Raw genomic sequence first — 6,731 nt, 5'->3', positions numbered from 1 at the left:
GAGAGGGGGGGGGGATACATGTCCTGTGGATGTCCTGTGTAGAGGGGATACATGTCCTGTGGAGAGGGGGGGGGGATACATGTCTTTTGCGCCTTCAGGACCAGACACCGTTTAGCCATTTTTAGCACGTTAGTTAAATGGCTATAACGTTTTTATTTGTTGGGCTAACGACATGTTTTTTCCGTAGACAATGCAGGTTTCATTTTTTATCGTTTTTATACACACCTTTTTTGCTATTTTAGAATTTTTATTCATAAAGTTTGAAAATAATAGTAAAAAAATAAGCTTTTTTACGTTTGAGCTATTTGTTTTTGGTAATAACATAGTTTTACCCTAAAATAGACCTTTTATTTGTGATCGTCATTGTCTACCGTAAATTTTTATATATTACATGTCTATATTAGGGTAATTGGGTCAGCGCTAGCGTTACAACAATGATTGGAGGGGGGGGGGAACGTTTTTTTTTAGGGTGGCTATTTTATGTGTATTTATTATTTACATTTTTTTTGCACTTTATTATTTTTTTATTACTATGGTCTGTCCCCCAAAGGTCAAAAAAGACCTTTGGGGAACTTTATATATTTTTTTTCTTTCTTTTACACCATGTTTTTCCACTGTAACTGGAGCTGCACAGCAGCCCCAGTTACAGGGGAAATCAGCCCTCTCATAGTGACGATTGTCACTAATAGGGCTGTGCTGGGCACTGGCGTAGCTATAGGGGTCGCAGCGGTCGCAATTGCGACCGGGCCCCGAAGCCAGGGGGGCCCACGGCCCCCCGCACCACATCAATAAAAAGTTACTATAGTAACTCGGGCCGCGGGCCCCTGTTACTATAGTAACATACTTTACTTACCTTCCTGGTTCCGGATCGCAGCGGAGGTCCTGACGTCAAGCGCTGTGCGCAGCGCATGACGTCACAGCGCTATGCCGCCGCGCACAGCATCGAGACTACAGAACTCCCGCCGCGGCCGAAGAGGAAGGTAAGGTTAGCCCTGACTGGCGGGGTCTGACTCCCGGGACCCGCCAATCAGCTGTTTTGAAGGGGCCGCAGCTCTCGTACGAGTGCTGCGGCCCCTTCAAAACAGCTGATTTGCGGGTCCCGGGCGACACATCAGCTATTGATGGCCTATCCTGTGGATAGGCCATCAATGTTTAGGGACTGCACAACCCCTAAGCCTACGATGTATCAGGTTTAGGGGGCCCATGAGACAGGATCACAGATTGTGTGATCCTGTCTGCTGGGCCCTGTATCTAAGCCAATCACATGGTAGGCTTAGATACATGGCCCATGCGTGATCCTGTCTGCTGGGCCCTGTATCTAAGCCTACCACACTGTAGGTTTAGATACAGGGCCCCAGCACACACTAATCTTATACTGTATAAGATTACTGTCTGCTGGACCCTGTATCTAAGCCTACCTTGTGGTAGGCTTAGATACAGGGTCCCACAGACAGTATCACACATGGGCCCTGTATCTAAGCCTTAGGGTATGTGCACAGACACTAATTATGTTCGTAATTGACGGACGTATTTCGGCCGCAAGTACCGGACCGAACACAGTGCAGGGAGCCGGGCTCCTAGCATTATAGTTATGTACGATGCTAGGAGTCCCTGGCTCGCTGTAGGACAACTGTCCCATACTGTAAACATGTTTTCAGTACGGGACAGTTGTCCGGCAGCGAGGCAGGGACTCCTAGCGTCGTACATAAGTATGATGCTAGGAGCCCGGCTCCTTGCACTGTGTTTGGTCCAGTACTTGCGGCCGAAATACGTCCGTCAATTACGGACGTAATTAGTGTGTGTGCACATACCCTAACACATGTGTTACTAATCATTTTTTGTGTGTTTTCTTACAGGTTCGGTCGTTGGACTACGGCGGATTCCAGGACTACTTCGATGACAGCTTTTTTTTTTATTAATAAAATGGTTAATGAGGGTTGTGTGGGTTTTTTTTTTATTTCAATAAAATATTTTTTCTATGTCTTTGTGGTTTTTTTTTAAACTATATTACTACCGCCTTAGTAATGGCCGCCGGCTGATTGACAGCATCCATTGCTAAGGCGGGGCTTAGTGTTAGCAGGTACAGAGGCTAACACTAACCCCCATTATTACCCCGTTACCCACCACCACCAGGGGTGCTGGGAAGAGCCGGGTACCATCCAGTACTTGACCATCTGTAGTGATGGTTGGCCACTGGGGTGGCCGCAGGCTGGTATTATCAGGAGGGGAAAGGTCAAAAACAGTGGCCCTTCCCATCCTGGTAATGCTGCCTGCTGCTGCTTTATTGTATCTGGCTGGTTATGAAAATGGGAGGGACCCCACGTCATTTAAAATAAAAAATAATTGGAAAGAACGATGTCGGGTCCCCCCCAATTTTCATAACCAGCCAGATACAACACAGCAGCAGCAGGCAGCATTACAAGGGTGGGAGGGCCACTGTTTTTGGCCTTCCCCAGCCTAATACTACCAGCCTGCGGCCACCCCGGTGCCTGCCCGTCACTACAGATGGTCGGGTACTGGTTTGTACCCGGCTCTTCCCAGTACCCCTGGTGGCGGTGGGTACCGGGGTAATAATGGGGGTTAGTGTAGCCTCTGCACCGGCTAACATTAAGCCTCGCCTTAGTAATGGAGGTTGTCAATCAGCCAGCGGCCATTACTAAGGCGGTAGTAATAAAGTTTAAAAAGATACAAGCACATAGAAAAAATATTTTATTGAAATAAAAAAACACAACCCTCATTAACCATTTTATTGAGAATAAAAAAAACGCCGTCATTGAAGTCCTCAAATCCGAAGTCCAACAACCGAACCTGTAAAAAAAACACAAACACAAAAATAATCAGTAACACATAAAGAAGCAAAATTATTATTCTTACCTATCCTGGGTCCAGCGCTGGAGCCGCAATGTCAGCGAGCTGGGCCCTGTATCTAATCCTATCATGTGTGATACAGTCTGCTGAGCTGTGTATCTAATCCAATCATGTATGATACTGTCTGCTGGGCCCTATATCTAATCCGATCATGTGTGATACTGTCTGCTGAGCCACTGTATCTAATCCTATCATGTGTGATACTGTCTGCTGAGCCACTGTATCTAATCCTATCATGTGTGGTACTGTCTGCTGAGCCACTGTATCTAATCCTATCATGTGTGATACTGTCTGCTGAGCCACTGTATCTAATCCTATCATGTGTGGTACTGTCTGCTGAGCCACTGTATCTAATCCTATCATGTGTGGTACTGTCTGCTGAGCCACTGTATCTAATCCTATCATGTGTGATACTGTGCTGGGCCACTGTATCTAATCCTATCATGTGTGATACTGTCTGCTGAGCTGTGTATCTAATCCTATCATGTGTGATACTGCCTTCTGAGCCACTGTATCTAATCCTATCATGTGTGATACTGTCTGCTCAGCCACTGTATCTAATCCTATCCATAGTTTATAGGGTCGTAGTGCTATAGATATGCTATGCTGTCTCATATACACACTTTTTTTTGGGGCGGACACATATGTATTGGGGCTATTTCCCGGACATTTTAAGCCCTGAGGGTATGTTCACACGGCAGCGTCCGTTACGGCTGAAATTACTGTGCTGTTTTCAGGAGAAAACAGCACCGTAATTTCAGCCGTAATGGCATGTGGAGGCGTCTTTTGCTGCGTCCATTACGGAAGTAACTGAAGCTGGTTTTCCATGGAGTCCATGGAAAACGGCTCCATTTACGTCTGAAGAAGTGACAGGCACTTTTTTACGCGCCGCCTTTTGACAGCGACGCGTAAAAAAAAATGACCGTCAGCACAGAACATCGTAAGACCCATTCAAATGAATGGGCAGATGTTTGCCGACGCTTTTGAGCCGCATTTTCGGACGTAATTCAATGCTAAAACGCCCTAATTACGTCCGTAAATAGTGTGTGAACCCAGCCTTAGTGACGCCCCCGGCTGCTAGTGCTGCATTGTTGGGTCACTTAGGAGACCCAGCGATGCAGCTGAAAGCGGACCGTCGGCCATGAGAAGTTTGCGGGGGGGGGGGGGGGCCCAGTAAGAATTTTTGCATCGGGGCCCATGAGCCTCTAGCTACGCCCCTGCTCACTATAGTCTCTTCCTGGGGTATTTTTATCTATATAGAGGCCATTCCCTATGCTCTGTGTCACATTCACTCTCTGGCACACAGGTCTATCTCCAGCCTTGCTGGATCATGCTATTCTTTTACTTGTGGTGGTATGTCATACACCCCAAGGGGGTCCCCTCTCCAGCCATTCCCCAGCACCACTCCTTCCCTGTGTGTTTTGTTTTTTTTTTTCTTGTCTTGTCTCTGGAATCTGTTTAAAAATAACGGTTAATTGAACAATTATGGTGACCCGCAACTCTACAGGATGATTAGACAGCCAGGATCCTATTGTTGACTTAGAGCCACGTTCGGGCACCATTTGTGGCCCCCTACCTGGTAGCAGTCTAATAGATAGCGGACGACTTCAGTAGAAAACATCTGCACCCAGGAGAGTGGTTTCTTCATCCTCTGACTTCTGCAGTGGCTGCTTTGTTGTTTCTTGGGATAATTTCTTTAGACTGTACATCTTTCCTCTCCTGCCTCCTCAGATTTTTTTCAGGCGGATGAAGGCAGAGCAAATACTGGTGGCTCCAGACTTGTCTCGTTGAGAGTGGTACGTCCACGTTGTCTGTTTTTTGTGTTTGTTTTTATGTTTGTTTTTTTTAGCCAATGTCCCCTGGCGTCTGCCTCTCAGGGATGACCTACTCACTACACTTGATGCCAGAACTCTTCAAACCGGTCCAGAGATTTCGTGGTTCTCTGAACGGATCATCACAACTACGCTAAAGGCCAGAAGATCTTAGCATGTTGTACTTCCCACAGGACCTAGAAGTCTTTATTTTGCTAGTGAAAGGAGCAACGCCTTTCTTTTCTCCAGCAGGATTTGGATCTGGACCTCCATTTCCTCTGTTTCCTCCATGACTCCTGTTCAAGGCCAAGGATTTTCCTCCGGATCTCTTTTGGTTGTTAATCTCATATTTATTGTAACAGTTTGTTTTGTCTGCCTCTCCTACTGCTTATGAACAAACTGATTAGCTCAGTGTCTGCAGGAGGTGTACTGCATGGTACGAGCAGCTAACACTTTGTGTCTGCCTTCTAGTGGCAGCAGCTATACCCAAGGTCATCATCTGTGTCCCCCCAATGCACATTTGAGTAAAAAAAAACAACTATTAGGGAACCGCCCTCCAGCAGCCTGTAGTTTCCCTTTCCTTGCAGGATCTTTGTAAATGTTCAGAAAAACCAATAGCAAACCATTGCATGTAATACAGTAGATACTAAACCGGGAGGAGAGGTTGCAATTGCTGCATCTTTGTCTCCGTGAAAGGAGAGCAGAAACTGAGGAGAACACTGCTCATCACAGCTTCAGGAAAAGACCGCACAAAGCGGCCCTGACCCGGCCACGATGCGGCCAACAACCGAGCCGACACCATGTTAGGCGCACTTGTCAAATAGCCTGTTAATGGCCGCACGTTACTGCAGGTAAAACGGCCCTTTACGTTCAAAATCGTGTGGCCATTAATTAATACACCTGTTATGGCTGCACAATTTTGCAAGTAAAGGGCCATTTTAGCCTCAGTAACGCACAGCCATTAACTGGCTATTTCACAGCCACACCAAACGTGGTTGTTGGCCGGGTCAGGGCTGCTCTGTGTGACCTTATCCTTATGGAATGTGTGGGCAGCAGGAAACTAAAGTAAAGTAGGGGTAAACCTCAGACCAGAAAGAGACTGCGTGTAAGGAAAGGTAATAGATTTAGGGTATATTCAGATGATGCGGTCAAAATCATGGTTTTATTTTGCGATAATAAACAGTGATTTGACCGCACAGTTTGAATACACCCTAACAAAAGCCGTGTGTAGGGATAAAAAAAAAAATATAACAAAAAAAAAAAACAACACAAAATAATGTGGCAATTCGCTATTATCTGTAGAAGCTGTGGCACACAGGAAATGTAGCATTACACGCCAGCCATCCGTGTAATTCATGGCAACACGGGGGCTTGCCTCACTAACAACCTCGTTTTTTTCTGTAACTCCCATATAATAGAATGGAGAAAGTTGTACATGTGCATGGGCACCTCTCTATTCATTCTCTGCCTGGATGTGGTGGATGGCGACTAACTCACCAGGTGGGATGGGGGTTTAGGTGGCCCCTGTTCTGGTCATGTGTGTGGGTCTCAGAGCTGATGGTCCTATAGATATATCATAAATATGTATGGTGGGAATAAGCCTTTTAAGCTTGCAGGTATTCATGAATTGTCCTCTATGTTCATGGGTGAGGGTACTGGTAGTCAGGCATGTGCAGGGTGTAATGCACACGTGCACGCATCCCCCCCCCCCCCTTGTGCGATTTTCTTAATCTCATTCACTTTGTTACTACTGTAAATTTCATGCCCATGCTGCGGAAAATGAAATGCACAAAAGTCGTGCGGGAAGTGTACTGCGGTGCATTTTTCAATTCTGCAGCATGTCCATTTATGCTGCATGTCTTGTGCGGAGATGCTGTGGGTTTGGCCCATAGACTTCAATGGGGAACAGAAATTCTGCAGCAGATTTATTTTGTTGCGGTTTTTACAGCGTTTACGCAGCGGACACCGTTAAAACCGATGGAAATCCGCAGGTGCACATATACTTTGCTATAACCAATGTTTAACACTAAATCCGCAGGTAAAACCGCTTCT

The sequence above is a fragment of the Rhinoderma darwinii genome, chromosome 5 (genome assembly GCF_050947455.1).
Source record: "Rhinoderma darwinii isolate aRhiDar2 chromosome 5, aRhiDar2.hap1, whole genome shotgun sequence".
Classification (NCBI taxonomy): Eukaryota; Metazoa; Chordata; class Amphibia; order Anura; family Rhinodermatidae; genus Rhinoderma; species Rhinoderma darwinii.
Note: the sequence above shows the minus strand (reverse complement) of the source record.